Raw genomic sequence first — 17,166 nt, forward strand, 5'->3', positions numbered from 1 at the left:
CATGATATATATTTGAATAATTCCATAATAAAACTTTTAAAAATTCACTTGTATTTTCCTTTATTTTTCTAAGGATTTAATTCAAATAATAACTATTAATAATTTCATTAAAATTTAATTTCTTTAAAAAGAGTCATTTTGAGCCGCTTTACAATTTTCCCCAATAATGTTTACATACATTTGAATTTTCCTCACCATCATCCAGCAACTTTCTAAAAAAATAAATCTTAATAGAAAAGTCACACTAATAAAAACATGTGGCATTATAAAATAGATGACACTATAAAGGAACTTGGAGAAGTGATTTGGTTACCTCCCCACAGCATAATATTTATCATTCTCCCACAGATAAACATATTCTGTAAGTAAGACTGTTTTCTTGGCAAGCACAGCTTGTAGATAAAATGCTTGAGCTCACTGTAGCAAAAAGCAAACAAGAAATTACAAATATGAAAAAATATTAGCTATAAAGATTTACTTAGTAGTCTTGAACTAAGTGCTAAATGAAATTGGAATACATTTTATTCTTAAGGAAAACGAAGCTTTTGTTTTTTAATTTTCTTGTAGAGTGAATTCCAAAGAAATTAATTTTTAAAATTTTGAGTCTTTGGTTCCTGAAAATGCAAATTCTGCATATCATATTATATAGAAAGCATATGTAAATACATTTTGCTATCAATTATAATTAAACATTGATAAAGGAAAAAAATGTGTATTAGGCACATATGTCCCAAGCATATATTGAGTTCTCCTATTTTCCCATGATGCATTCTTTTACTTTTTTACACATTTATAGAGAATGAAAAATTTAGAGAGGCAAATTTTCTTGTTTAGAATTACACAATAAGAAATTAGTGGCTCCTGATTTCAGATTTGAATTTGCCTGAATCTAATTCCCCAAATCATATGGAGCACCACTGTGTGCTTCGCACAGTACCCCGTTGTGTGTAGACAGAAAAAAGGATTACAACATAGCCCCTGCCCTCAATACACATTTAAATTTTGAGAAAATAAAGCATTAAATAAGAAATATTGGCTGGGCACGGTGGCTCACACCTGTAATCCCAGCACTTTGGGAGGCCATGCTGGGCAGATCACTTGAGGTCAGGATTTGGAGACCAGCCTGGCCAGCATGTTGAAACCCTGTCTCTACTGAAAATACAAAAATAAAAATGAAAATTAAAAAATAGGAGGGCATGGCAGCACATGCCTGTAGTCCCAGATACTTGGGAGGGTGAGGCAGGAGAATCACCGGAACTGGGGAGGGAGAGGTTGTAGTGAGCCGAGATCATGCCATTGCACTCCTGAGTGACAGAACGAGACTATCTCCAAAAATTTTTTTTTAATAATAATAAAAAAATTAGAGCACAAAAATATTGGTGGTATATTGTATGGGACTTTTGTAGTTGAAATGAAAATCTACAAGGATTAGAGATATGTGTGGTCAGCTGCATTGGAGAAGTTTTCATAGAGGAGGTGAGATTTTAGGTAAGCTTTGAACAATCAGTAATATTCAGATATACAGAAAGAACAATATGGATATGTTTGGTTGACTTAAGCTTCATTTCCAGACAACTTCCAGTTGGTGAAACTTCACAGAAGAGTTCTGAATGATGACATGGCAGTGAAAGTCAGCTCCGTGATTCCTGGGAAGCCTGTTGCTTTCCTGATACAGCACCCCACCCACTGTTTTGCTGCTTCTTGTTGGAATGCAGATGTGATAACTGGAGCCTGCCAAGAGAACATCTAAAGGCTGGGGGTCACTTCACTATGTCACTCAACCAGCGCCAGCAACTGCTCTTCTCCAGACTTCTCATTATGCAACAAAAACAAATCCTTATTTGTTTAAGGCTCCCTAACTGGGTAGTTTATTACATGTGGAACGAAATTTCCTAATAGATAAGGAAAAAACATACAATACTGCAAGTAAGAGAAATACAACAGAAAATGCACTTATCTTGGGAGTAAGAAAGTTTAAGCTTCCATAACTGATAATACTTAGATATAATTTAGTCTGATACCAAAGTTCAGTCTTTGACCAACAAATCATGATGGGTGCCTGAGACAATCAAGGTTATTGTTTCTTTTATGGTTCCATCTTTTAATCTTCTTCCTATAGTGGTATCTGAGATCTTTCACTAAAAAAAAAGGGTAAAATGAAGATTATGAAATTGTATGGAGAGAAAAAAATCTGAATAAACTATATGGGAATATGAATAGAATTCTTATAAAATGAAATAAAGGAGTAACTTGGAAGTTAGTAAACTAGTCTTTATTACATTTGGGAAGTTCTGTGCTCAGCTGTGGTGATTTGGTTTAAATTAGGTTGTGTGAATTTTCTTATTTCTGATATATTTGAATAGAATAGATGTCAATATTAAATTTAGTTTTAAATGAGAGATTTTAAAAAATGATTTGGGCTTTCTATTTTTAAGAGATTGATAATGCTAATACCTTTGGCTGAAATGAAGCTGTCTGAAACAAGTGTATGTTTTGGAAGGAAAGTAGCAATTTCTCTGAGGGATACATTGAGTATGAGCTTCCTTTACACAGACTTGTTTTGTAAGCTGCTGAGAAGAGGCACAGAGACAAAGCCAATGGGTCATAAACGGAGTTTTACATTTAGAAATAATCAGAAAAAGAAGTAAAGTCCATGAAAATGGATGATTTAATAAAACTGCTAAGCTAAAATTGTAGGTATCAAGAACAAAAACGTGAGCTTCCATAATGGGAAGGCAGCAGTCTAAGAAACACACGAAGAGAGAGAAGATAGTTACGAAAGTGAAATACCAAGAAAGTTACGGTAGACTGCTTTGAAATTCAGGAAGTCAACAAAGGGTAAGGTTAGGATTCTGGAAAGACCTTCATATAAAAACGCTCTGGTGAGTAGTTCTGGTAGTGCTGAGGTGGCGAAGAGCTTGCATTGCAGGAGTTGGGTAATAAAGGGAAAGAGAGAAAACAGAGAATGCTTAGCAGAAGTAGTGTGAATGAAAACTTTTAGCTCTGTTCCAAATAAAGAGCTGACCCTCCAAGAGCATGTGAGAGACTTATGTCAAGTTTTAGGAGAGTGGAAGAAGCTTTATTGTTATTTTGGTAGTTTTTGGAGAATACAAATATTGGAAGCATAAACTTTTTTGGCTTAACAATTTAAAATGATATCTTTAAAATTCTTTGTTATATTATGATAATTGCTTTTAAACTTCTGAAAAAAATTATGCGAACATTTTGAGTTGTACAAACATTATAAAATGTTTCTCCATTTTATAATAATTGACTTAAATGTGCTAACACAAAAGTTGCAAGTATTCAGATCTTAATGAAAAGTTTATTTCTACTTTTAAAATCAAAGAGTTTGTATAATATGTTTAGACAGAAAATGTCTTTTGTTCATGGAAAACTTTAAGTGAATTTTACTTATGCTTTTGTATTCCTTTTTTTATAAAATGTAATTATTCCTTGATATATGCAGTTTAATTATTATTGTATGGCATCAGAAAGCTACAAACCTACACCTTATTATCATGGCTCCCCACAAAATTGCCTTTATAGGATGATATACAACAATTTAGGATAATTTTTAAATTATGCCATTACTTTTATCTAGGAGCTATGTAGAAAATATGAACAAAATATCTACATAAATATTAAAATAAAATGAACAAAATGACTATAAAAGATGGCATGCCTTATGTTATTCATTTTCTTATATTTATGTGATTAATTATTTTATGAGGGTCATGCTAAACAAAAGAAAAAAAGAAAAGTAAAATCTTGAAAACATCGGTAAAACTTGTATGTTTTGGATTTGAGTTTCCCAAGACAAAATAAAAGAGTCGTACTCTCTTTTGTCAAATGAGAATTCTATGAACCATCACGTTTCTTGTTTCCTCTTGGCTCTCAGGAAGCTCAAATTAATATTTTGCTCAAATAACCTTAAACAAAGTAGTTTATTCCAGTATAATTATTTTTATATTTATCTTTAGTACTTGGACTTTCTGTTGTTTCTTGGAACTTATTGGTTTTACATTCCATGATATGTGTTTTAAATGCCATCAATTTTGTTATGATTTTTTTGGAAGTAAGCAGAACACAGATAATAAATAATAAAAAGTTATGTCATTATCAAATCCCACTAAAGGTCAAAAAATAAATGCATTTTAGGCAAAATAGTAAGATAAATTGAAAAAGAATCAACTTGCCTTAACTTAAAAGGACATGTTAAGTATCAAAATGTTGAAAATCAGCTTTATTAATGGAATTTTTATCACCATTAAAATAATCAATAAACAAAAAGAGGACAATAGAATAAACTACTAACTTGAAATGTTCTAGAGTGTATAGGACATAAAATAAAAAAATAATAATATTGATTAAGGATAGCAAAAATCTCCCTGGTCTGGGGAACCTAAAATCCACTTCTTATCCTGACTATGTCATTGACAATTTGGCTGAACTTGACTAAGTATTTACCTTTTGGTACTTCAGTTGTCTCACTGACAAAATAAATAAATTTGACTTACTAATCAGTAAGCCTCCTTCTAACTGTAAAATTTATTTCCTAGAACGTTTTTTGAAGTATTTATATTGTAGATGCCCTATTTATTTTTTGTTTTGTCTCATTTTACTGGTTATAACAATGGATTAAGGGAGGCAAAAAATTAAATATGAAAACCACATAGGAATAAAAGAACATAAATTTATCTGCTTTTCCTACTTTTCTTTTGAAAAGTATGCTTATTACACNTGGCTGAACTTGACTAAGTATTTACCTTTTGGTACTTCAGTTGTCTCACTGACAAAATAAATAAATTTGACTTACTAATCAGTAAGCCTCCTTCTAACTGTAAAATTTATTTCCTAGAACGTTTTTTGAAGTATTTATATTGTAGATGCCCTATTTATTTTTTGTTTTGTCTCATTTTACTGGTTATAACAATGGATTAAGGGAGGCAAAAAATTAAATATGAAAACCACATAGGAATAAAAGAACATAAATTTATCTGCTTTTCCTACTTTTCTTTTGAAAAAGTATGCTTATTACACTTTAGTAAACTTAAATTATAAATATTTAACTTCCAAAAGTTTGTAACATTGTAACCAACAGTAAATAATACTTAAAACCAGTTGCATTTTGTCATAAAAGATGGAGACTGGGAGTTTTTTAAGAGGGTGTATGATTTTGACATCTTCCAAAGTTGCATTTTGGCTTGGAGAATTATGCCAACAATGTGTCATAAGAACACACTTTCTTTTAGAATTTCAACAAATCTACCCCAGCAAGAATTAGAAAAATAGAGTTCCATAGAAATGAGAACTATATATTTCAGTATAACCCTTCACTTTTCCTCTCTCAGTTTTCAAAAATGTTTTATTCAAATTTGATTTACATTTGGAGTAATTTGGGAATTAGTTTACTGGATTGTCCACCCTGTTTCAGATTGACAGCAGGACAGCATTTAACAACCACAGATCTAAGGCTGCAAAATGAGCTATAATTGGAAGAAAACCAAGGATCTGCATCAGCAAAATTTCCATTTTGCTTTACTAGCTGCCTTGGCTTCTTGTTTATGTCCTTTTTAAAGCATTTGAGTGGTTTTTTTCCTTTGCATTTTATAACTTTTGTGCATATTTATAATAATTTTGTCTTCCTCTGGAAAAGGAATGGAGTCCAAAAGAGCAAGACCATTTTGACCGAATCACAAGAGAGCTGACAAAAATCACCAGCTTTTATATCTAACAAGTAATAATGTACATCTAATTATAATATCTCAGCTTCATTAACATTTTTAACTATCCTCTAACCTATTGATATAACAGTAAAGAGGCTGATGGGTACTTATATAGAAAAAGAAAATTACTGCTTACAAGCACCAAGATGTTAGACCAGTTATTGAAGCAATTGATTTGGTCTTTACAGCTGCAAAATTGATAGTTTCCAAGTGTTAGATTAATTTATGTAACAGTTGTACAAAAGTTCCTCTTGAGTTTTTCTTATTTTTCTAAGGAAAATATTTAATACCACCAGCATCCCAGAGATAATTGTTTAATAGACTCAACAAAACCAAAATTCAAAGATCAACAAACTTGATGAGCCTATAGTTAAACTAGGAAAAAAAGAGAGAAGATGAAAATTATTAAATTCAGAAATGAAAGTGGCACTTTACTACAAATATTACATAAACTAAAATAATATTAATTGTACACTGACAAATTTCACAACCCTAATAAAATGGACAAATTTCTAGAAACACACAAATTACCAAACTAACTCAAGAGCAAATAGAAAATTTAACAGACATATAACATTTACAGAGGTTAAAGCAGTAACCAAAAACTTCTTAACAAAGAAAAATCCAAGATCAGAGGATTACACTGGTGACTTCTAACAAACATTTACAAAAGAATTTACACCAACCCTCTTCAATTTCTTGCATACAATAGAAGAGGAAGAGACACTTCCTAATATATTCCATGAAACCAACATTACCCTGTTACTAAAAGACAAATGCACCAAAATAAAAGAAAACTACAAACCAATATTGACTGTGAATATTGATGCAAAAGTCCTCAATAAAATGCTAGCAAACCAAACCCAACAGCATATTAAAAGGATTATACACCATGACCAAATGGGACTTATCCTAGAAATGCAAAGATAAGAAAACATAAGAACATAAGAAAACAAACTAATAAGAAACAAACATAAGAAAACAAATTAATACATCATACAGATAGAACAATAGCAACAAAAAAGATAGAACAATAGCAACAAAAAAACACATGATCATCTCAATAGACACAGAAAAATCATTTGAAAATTGTAATACACTTTTTTGATAAAAGTATTCAGCAAACTAGGCATAGAAGGGAATTTTCAACATTGTGAAAACTAACAGCTAGCATTATACTTAACAGTGAAAGGCAAAAGCTTTTCCTCTAAAATGAAAACAAGACGAGGATGCCTGATTTTTGCCACCACTATTAAACATTGTGCTGGAATATCTGGCCAGATCACTTAGAAAATAAAAATAATAATATCCAAATTTGCCCCACTCAATAGCAGGACTGCAGCATTCTTTCTTGTGTCTGGAGATCAACTATCCCTGCCTACCATGGCCAGCCCCCTAATACACCACCAGGGACCCTGAAGACAGGTCCACCAACCTGGATGTTTTCCACTCCCCACCCCAGTGCTAGAGCACACTATCTAAGGGCCTGAGAACCACTGTGCCTAGTGCACAACCATTGGCACCTAAGCACTCCTCTCAGGAGCCAAAGGTTGGGTCCATTTGATCTTCTGCTACCACCACAATGGGCACCCACCTAGATGTGCTGCCTCTGAGCCTGCAGACCGGTCTACCTAGCCCATCACAGCAACTACCAACACCAACATGAACCACTTGAAACCCAGAGGCTAGTCCTACTGCTGCTACTGCTATCAACCACACCATGCCCACTGCCCAGGACACTAAGAACATGCCCACTCACCCGCTCCACTGCTGCCACTTCCAGCACCTGAGAAAGGCACCTGGAAGCCATGAATTGGCCCATCTGAACCTGCTAACACCAATGACAGTGTACACTTTCCTGGGACCCAACAACAGACACACTTGGTCCACCACTCCCACCATTGAGACATGAGGACAAGTAGACCTGGCATCTCCATCCTAAGAAAAACTTCACTACACCCTCCACTAACAACCACACTCAAAGCCATTGAGAAAATCATAGAGACCACTGAGACAGTTTACAGTCAAATAATTCATACGGAGACCACACTACTGCACACATTCGGAATCACAGCCAAAGTGCTCTATTTACCCAACACCACAGATATATCTTCAGGAAAAGGTTCTCCCCTACAAAAGCAATTTCAAAAAATTGGAAAAAATAACTATTACACCAAATATGCACATATTATCATCAGAATACAAGAAACATGGCAAGACAAAGAAATATAACACTTCGAAAGAGACACTTTTGAAAGAAATTTGTTGTTTGTTCTTCATCAACAAATTTCAATCAAAAACAGAGTCATGAAATCCTGAATAAATCATTCAGAATAATGAAACATGAAAATCTCTGACACAAGACAACAAACATAAAAAATAAAAATAAATCAGAAAATAATTCAAGATATGAATGAGAAACTTAGCAAAAAGATATTATGAAAAACAACCAGATCAAGTGCAGTGGCTCATGCCTGTAATACCAACACTTTGGGAGGCCACGTGGGTGAATCATGAACAGGAGTTTGAGACCAGCATGGCCAACATAGTGAAACTCCATCACTACTAAAAATACAAAAAATTAGCTGGGCGTGGTGGCGGACACCTGTAATCCCAGCTACTCGGGAGGCTGAGGCAGGAGAATCGCTTGAACCTGGGAGGCAAAGGTTGCACTTAGCTGACATCGCACCACTGCACTCCAGCCTGGGTGTTAGTGTGAGACCCCATCTCAAAAGCAAGCAAACAAACAAACAAAAAAACACAACCAAAAAGAAATTCTGGAACTGGAGAATTCATTAAATGAAATACAAAATACATTTGGAAGCTTTAGAAATAAATTAGATCAAGCAGAAGAAAGAATTTCAGAACTTAAAAACAAGTCTTTTGAAATAACTCAGCCTCATAAAAAGAAAATAATGAAAAAGAATGAACAACACTTACATTGCACATGAGATGCCATAAGCAACCAAATATTCAAATTTTCAGTGTCCCTGAAGGTGAAGAGGAAACAAAAAGTTTAGAAAATCTATTTAACAAGATAATAGCTGAAAACTTTCCAAGTCTAGCAAGAGATTTAGGCTTCCAGATGCAGGAATCTGACAGATCTTCAAACAGATACAATGCAAAAAAACCTCTTCTGCACAGCACATTGTAGTCAAACTGTCAAAAGTCAAAGACAAAGTGAAAATTCTGAAAACAGCAAGAGAAAAGCATCTAGTCACTTACAAGGGACGCTACATCTGTAGAGAATGAAATTATGTATTTGAAGTGCTGAAAGATAAAACAAATTGCCAGGTAAGGATAATCAACCCAGCAAAGTTATTTTCCAAAAATAAAGGAGAAATAAAGGCTTTCCAGGGCAAGTAAAAGTTGAGGAAATTTATCAGCACTAGACTTGTCTTACAAAAAATGCTTAGGGTCCTTGCTCGGGGTTGGCCTTAAAAAAAAAAAAAAAAAAAAAAAAAAAAAAAAAAAAAAAAAAAAAAAACTGCTTAGAGAAGTCCTGTACCTGGAAGCAAAGGAACACAATCTACCATTATGAAAACTCACGAATGTATAAAACCCACTTGTACAGCAAATACACAAAAGACAAAGAACTCAAATTATACCACTACAGAAAACCACCAAATCACAATGATAAACAATAAGAGAGAAAATAAATGACCAATGGATACACGAAATAATCAGCAATCATTTAATAAAACAACATAAATAAGACTTGCATATCAACAACAATCTTGAATGCAAATGGATTAAACTTTCCACTTAAAGATATAGGCTGGCTTAATGGATTAAAAAATGTGACCCAACCATATGTTGCTTATACGACACCCATTTCAACTGTAAAGACACATATAGGCTGAAAGTAAAAGTATTTTTTAAAAGATAATCTATGAAAATGGAAATTAAACATGGGCAGGAGTAGCTATACTAATATCAGATAAAACAAACTTTAAGTCAAAGACAATGAAAAGAGACACAAAAGGTTATTATATAATGACAAAGAGATCAATTCAGCAAGGGGATATAATAATTCTAAACATACATGTACCCAACACTGGAGCATTCAGATATATAAAAAAAGATTAGATCTAAAGGAAGAGATATACTTCAAAACAATAATAGTTGAGGCCTTCAACACCCCACTTTCACCATTAGACAGATCATCTACATGGAAAATTAGCAAAGAAACATTGGATTTGAACTTCATGTTAGACCAAATGGACTTAATAGACATTTACAGAACATTTTAACTAATAGCTGCATAATACACATTCTTCTCATCAGCATATAGAACATTTTCCAGAATAGACCATATGTTAGAAAATAAAACATGTCTCAACAAATTTTTAAAAAATGAAATAAGTATATTCTCAAACTATTATATAAGTATATTCTCAGCATATAGAACATTTTTCAGAATAGACCATAAGTTAGAACGTAAAACACATCTCAACAAAATTTTAAAAAATGAAATAATATAAATATATTTTCAGACTATAACAGAATAAAACTAGAAATCAATAATAAGAGCAACAGGAAACTATAAAAATACATGGAAATTAAAAAAAAAAAAAGTTTCTAAATGACCATAGTGTCAAGGAAGAAATTAAGGAGAAAATAAAAATTTATTGAAACAAATGAAAATGGAAACCCAGCATACCAAAATCTATGGGAAACAGAAAAAGCAGTGCTAAGAGGAAAGTTTATAGGGATAAATGTCTACATCAAAAAAGTAGAAAAATTTTAAACAAACAATATAACCATGCACCTCAAAGAACCAGAAAAGCAAGAACAAACCAAACCCAAGATTAGTAGAAGGAAAGAAATAATAAAGATTAGAGCAGAACTAAATGAAATAGAGACTTAAAAAAAATGCAATGGATCAACAAAATGAAGTCTGATCTCTAAAAAAAATAAACAAAATTGATAAACCACTACCTAGGCTAACAACAAGAAATAGAGAGAAGACCTAGAAAAACAAAATCAGAAATGAAAGAAAAGGCATTACAACACAGAAATACAAAAGATCTTCAGAGAGTATGATGAACACCAATACACTAACAAACTAAAAAATCTGGAATAAATGGATAAACTAATGGACTTATACAACCAATAAAGATTAAGTCAGGAAGAAATAAAAAACCTGAACAGATCAATAATAAGTAATAAGATTGAATCAATAATGAAGAATTTCCCAACAATGAAAAGTCGAGAACTGGATGTCTTCACTGCCAAATTCTATCATACTTTCAAAGAACTAACATCAATTCTCCTTAAACTAGTTCAAAAAATTGAAAAGAAAAGAATTCTCCCTAACTCATTCTATGAGGCTAGCATTATCCTGAAAGCAAAGACAGACAAGAACACAATAGAAGAAGAAAACTGCAGACCAATATCCACAATAAACATAGATGCAAAAATCTTCAAAAAAGTCACTAGGAAACTGAATCCAGAAGCACGTCAAAAAGAAAATACACCATGATCAAGTGGGATTTATCCCAGGGATGCAAGGATGGTTCAATATATGCAAATCAATGCTTATGATATATTACTTTGACAGAATGAAGGACTAAACCATACGATCATCTCAATAGATGCAGAAAAAGCTTTTGATAAAGTTCAACATTCCTTCCTGATAAAAACTTTCAATAAACTAAGCATTGAGGAAACATACCTGCTTTTTTTTTGTTTTCCATTTGCTTGGTAGATCTTCCTCCATCCCTTTATTTTGAGCCTATGTATGTCTCTGCATGTGAGATGGGTCTCCTGAATACAGCAGACTGATGGGTCTTGACTCTTTATCCAGTTTGCCAGTCTGTGTCTTTTAATTGGAGCATTTAGTCCATTTACATTTAAGGTTAATATTGTTATGTGTGAACTTGATCCTGCCATTATGATATTAACTGGTTATTTTGCTCGTTAGTTGATGCAGTTTCTTCCTAGCCTCGATGGTCTTTACATTTTGGCATGTTTTTGCAATGGCTGGTACCGGTTGTTCCTTTCCATGTTTAGGGCTTCCTTCAGGGTCTCTTGTAAGGCAGGCCTGGTGGTGACAAAATCTCTAAGCATTTGCTTATCTGTAAAGGATTTTATTTCTCCTTCACTTATGAAACTTAGTTTGGCTGGATATGAAATTCTGGGTTGAAAATTCTTTTCTTTAAGAATGTTGAATATTGGCCCCCACTCTCTTCTGGCTTGTAGAGTTTCTGCTGAGAGATCTGCTGTTAGTCTGATGGGCTTCCCTTTGTGGGTAACCCGACCTTTCTCTCTGGCTGCCCTTAAGATTTTTTCCTTCATTTCAACTTTGGTGAATCTGGCAATTATGTGTCTTGGAGTTGCTCTTCTGGAGGAGTATCTTTGTGGCGTTCTCTGTATTTCCTGAATTTGGATGTTGGCCTGCCTTACTAGGTTGGGGAAGTTCTCCTGGATGATATCCTGAAGAGTGTTTTCCAACTTGGTTCCATTTTCCCCATCACTTTCAGGCACACCAATCAGACGTAGATTTGATCTTTTCACATAATCCCATATTTCTTGGAGGCTTTGTTGATTTCTTTTTACTCTTTTTTCTCCACACTTCTCTTCTCACTTCATTTCATTCATTTGATCTTCAATCGCTGATACTCTTTCTTCAAGTTGATCAAGTCTATTACTGAAGCTTGTGCATTTGTCATGTAGTTCTTGTGTTATGGTTTTTCTCTCTCTCAGTTCTTTTATGGTCTTCTCTGCATTTATTATTCTAGTTATCCATTCTTTTTTCAAGGTTTTCAGTTTCTTTGCACTGGTTACAAAGTTCCTCCTTTAGCTCTGAGAAATTTGATTGACCGACGCCTTCTTCTCTCAACTCGTCAAAGTCATTCTCCATCCAGCTTTGTTCAGTTGCTGGCAATGAACTGCATTCCTTTGGAGGGGGAGATGCACTCTGATTTTTTTAATTTTCAGGTTTTCTGCACTGCTTTTTCCCCATCTTTGTGGTTTTATCTGTCTTTGGTCTTTGATGATGGTGAAGTACTGATGGGGTTTTGGTGTGGGTATCCTTTCTGTTTGTTAGTTTTCCTTCTAACAGTCAGGACCCTCAACTGTAGGTCTGTTGGAGTTTGCTTGAGGTCCACTCCAGACTGTGTTTGCCTGGGTATCAGCAGCGGAGGCTACAGAAGATAGAATATTGCTTAACAGTGAGTGTTACTGTCTGATTCTTGCTCTGTAAACTTCGTCTCAGGAGTGTACCCTGCTGTGCGAGGTATGAGGTGTCAGTCTGCACCTAGTGGGGGATGTCTCCCAGTTAGGCTACTCAGGGGTCAGGGACCCACTTAAGCAGGCAGTCTGTCCATTCTCAGATCTCAAACTCCATGCTGCGAGATCCACTGCTCTCTTCAAAGCTGTCAGACAGGGGTATTTACCTCTGTCGAGGATTCTGCTGCTTTTGTTTGGCTATGCCCTGTCCCCAGAGGAGGAGTCTACAGAGGCAGGCAGGCCTCCTTGAGCTGTGGTGGGCTTCACCCAGTTCGAGCTTCCTGGAGGCTTTGTTTACCCACTTAAGCCTCAGCAATGGTGGGTGCCCCTCCCCAGCCTCACTGCCTTCTTGCAGTTAGATCTCAGACTGCTGTGTTAGCAATGAGGGAGGCTCCGTGGGCATGGGACCCTCTAGGCCAGGTGTGGGATATAATCTCCTGGTGTGCCACTTGCTAAGACCCTTGGTAAAGAGCAGTTTTAGAGTTGAGAGTTACCCGATTTTCCAAGTGTTGTGTGTCTCAATTTCCTTTGGCTTGGAAAGAGAATTCCCTTCCCCCTTGTGCTTCCCAGGTGAGGTGATGCCTCGCCCTGCTTCAGCTCTCGCTGGTTGGGCTGCAGCTGCAGACCAGTGCCAAGTGTCTGACATGCCCCAGTGAGATGAACCCAGTACCTCAGTTGGAAATGCAATAATCACCTGTCTTCTGTGTTGCTCACACTGGGAGCTGGAGGCTGGAGCTCTTCCTATTCCTTTGTTGTTTTAATACAATAGGTTCTTAAATCCCGATTTTTTCATTCTTTTCCATATATATGACTTTCATCCTCTATTCTGGACAAGTGGTGATGGGTAGATAAAGTCTCTATGACAAATAATTTTTATATACCAGCACCTGCCACAATGACTGGGGCATGATTAGTATCCAAAACATATTAAGGAACCATTATTAAATATTAGATAGTTGTCTTGAACACATTCTCTTTTTTTAAGAATTGATTTCCAGACATATTACTAGTCCACAAATTCATGACTGTGCATACTGAATGAGATGTTCAGTTGATGCTGTATTTCAAAGTCACGCTTTCTCTTTCTTTAAGGAAATTGTTTAAAACAATACAGTTAAATAAAGAGATACAATTTCATTTTCATTGCTGCCATGGCTTAATGCATTAAAACACAAACTGGGCCAATGCTGAAAAATATTGCATGAGGCCATTGTAGAATATAAGTGAAGTTCAAAAGTGAAGGGGCACTATTTTAGTTGTTACGTAATATGATTTAAGTGTGTAGTTAGTTAATAGTTATTGGAAGTACAAGAAGGGAAATTAGAGTTACAGGGACACTTCAAAGAGAACACCTGAGGCTTAAAAGATTGGTATGTATAACATAAAACTGCAGAATTGGCAGAGCACTCCAGGTGAGTGAATGAACAAAAGTTCTGAAGAGGTAATATATATAATGTATGCTCAGAAAATAGGACATGACAGAACAAATAAAGGATTCCTCAGAAGTCTATAATTTAGAAACATCGACTTGTTTGATTTCATTATGACAAAAATGGATGTATCAAGAGTTTGTGCATAGGATGAGACCTTACCCTGACCTTCCTTGTTGAGAAATGAGTGACTAGTCAATTCAGACCAATGGGGAAAATAAAGAAGGACAGCTTCCTCAATCTTTTTCCTTGTGGGAAGAGAACTTACTATAGTGGTTGAATGAAGAAGGCAAGTTGTCCTCTTCATGGAAATCTTTCCACAGTGAGTGTGGGTTATGGAGGAGGGGTTGGGCCCACAAAAATGGCTCACACCAGTGATGGACACTCTTTCTTTATGGCCCCAAAGAATCAATGATGGTTCCAGCTGATGCTTGGGGTGTAGTGAGGAGGGAGAAGTGCCCTGGAGGGAGGACACAAACTGTCTAAACAACCAGTCTGTGTTAGTCCATTTTGCATTGCTATAAAGGAATACTAGAGGCTGAGTAATTCATAAAGAGCTTTATTTAGCTCATGATATTGCAGGCTGCACAAGAAGCATGACACCAGCATCTGCATCTGGTCAGGATCTCGGGAAGCTATTACTCATAGTGGAAGGCAAGGCAGTAGCAAGTGTGTCACACAATGAGAGAGGGGGCAAGAGAGAAGGGGGAGAGATGCCAGGCTCTTTAAACAATCAACTTTCACATAAACTAAGAGTGAGAGCTCACTCGTTCCTTCAGGGAAAGAACCAAGCTGTTCTTGAGGGACCTGCCCCTAAGACCCAAATACCTCATATCCGGCCCCACCTTCAACACTGGGGATCACATTTCATCATAAGATTTGGAGAGGACAAACATCCAAACCATATCACAGGCAAGCAAGAAAGCCGGTGTTGTTGGATGAATTGTGTCCCACAGAATCTATATTTTGAAGTCCTAACCCCTAGTAGCTCAGAATATAAATGGATTCGAAAATAGGGTATTTAAAGAGGTAGTCAAGTTAAAATGAGGTCATTAGGGTGGACCCTAACCCAATATGACTGGTATCCTTATAAGAAGAGAAAATTAGAACTAACATACAGACAGTGGGAAGACTATATGAAGACAGAGAGAGAAGATATCCATCCATCGATAAGCCAAGGAAAGAGGCCTCATAAGAAATTAGCCCTATTAACACTTTGATCTTGGACTTCTAGCCTTTAGAACTGGGGGAAAACACGTTTCTGTTGTTAAGACTCCTAGTCGATTGTACTTTGTTATGGCAATCCAAGCAAACTAATTCAGTAGGAACCCAAAAAAGGCCTTAGAGTAGAGCTTCACTAAACCCATTAGGAGAAAAGGAGATTGGTTGATCCATGATTAACAAGGCCAGGTGCCCCCCAGGAGTGATTTTGTCGAGCTACATTTACTGAAAGATTTTTGTGGAACAGTGGCAGATAAATTTTCTAAGGGCAAACACTGCCCTTTAAGAAGGATAAGTTCTAGTGTCTTCTAATATTGGGTGTATAAAGAGTAGCAGATATACAACTTTGGGGGCAAAAGTTAGGTGGAAGCTAAATTGCTTTATATAACAAAGAAATGAGCTATGAGAGGCCAGAAGACAAATTTTAATAGAGAGAGCCAGACATCTTGGGAGAGATAGGCCAAAGGGAGGAGGGTGAGAAAGAGAAGACCCACTGGTGAGAGGAGAGGAAGAGAGGTGGGAGGCAACTGCTAGGATTTGCAGTTGACACTGCCCATACTGTTTGTCCTAAGACATTTACGTACTTGCCTTGAGGTGAGTGGGTTTATTTTTGAGACTACAGAGAAGTGTTGGACCAGTTGGAAAGTTTGATGCAGGCAAAAACAGAGTTCTTTAGGGAATGGCTTACAACTGAACCTCCACGGTGAGGATCATCTGGGAAGGAGAAAGGGATTATATAGGAGTTTAATGAAGCATTGGGTTGAACAGATGGGATTGACCAGAATTGTGGATGTCAGTTGAAAAGTAGACTTCACTGTGTAGTGAGGTAAAATTCAGACTTGGGCTCTCTAGATGAGATTCAAACTCTGGCTTTAGATGTTGACAATGTAAACTGAAGAACTTCTGCAAAGAACTCATTTTGCAGTGTGAATCTTGCTAGTGGGAGCATCTTAGTTAACAGAGGCAGTGGGACGCCACTCCTAGAGCAGGTTTCAGAACTCATAGGCTAGTATCATTGGGAAATAGCAGTTGATTAATGTAAAACAAATGTTTTCCCCTCTTCCCAGCTTTCCTGCCCTAAAAAATGAAAAGAAACTGAGAAAAGAAAGAAAACTTTGTACAACATTGGCAAAAAGGCAGTATTGCCAATAGCCCATACAGGGCTAAATACTACATGCTGTTCTTTACTGTTAACCCCTCCACAGCCTTGGGCTAATGGCAGATGTAGGACATTGGTGGCAGTATCCAAAAAAGGCAGTGTCCAGCAGAGTAATGGTGGCATATGAACATCAGCAGTGTCTTCCTCCATAGCAGAAACGTCCATGTCCTTCAAAGCAGAAGTGGCCCCAGCATGAGAATAAGATGACAGGGCAGAGATGAGAGAGCAGGGCTAATTTGAGAATGGGACTGTGGTTTACAGTCACAGCATCTGGCTTCATGCAGTGCATAGAGGAAGCATGAGCTGGCCCTGCCTGTAGAGCCTGGGGGAAACAAGAGTAGTAGAATGGGAGAAATACAAATCCAAGCAGGAGAGCAGCCATGCTCAGTGGGAG

This window comes from Rhinopithecus bieti, unplaced genomic scaffold (genome assembly GCF_001698545.2).
Source record: "Rhinopithecus bieti isolate Rb0 unplaced genomic scaffold, ASM169854v2 scaffold_4698, whole genome shotgun sequence".
Classification (NCBI taxonomy): Eukaryota; Metazoa; Chordata; class Mammalia; order Primates; family Cercopithecidae; genus Rhinopithecus; species Rhinopithecus bieti.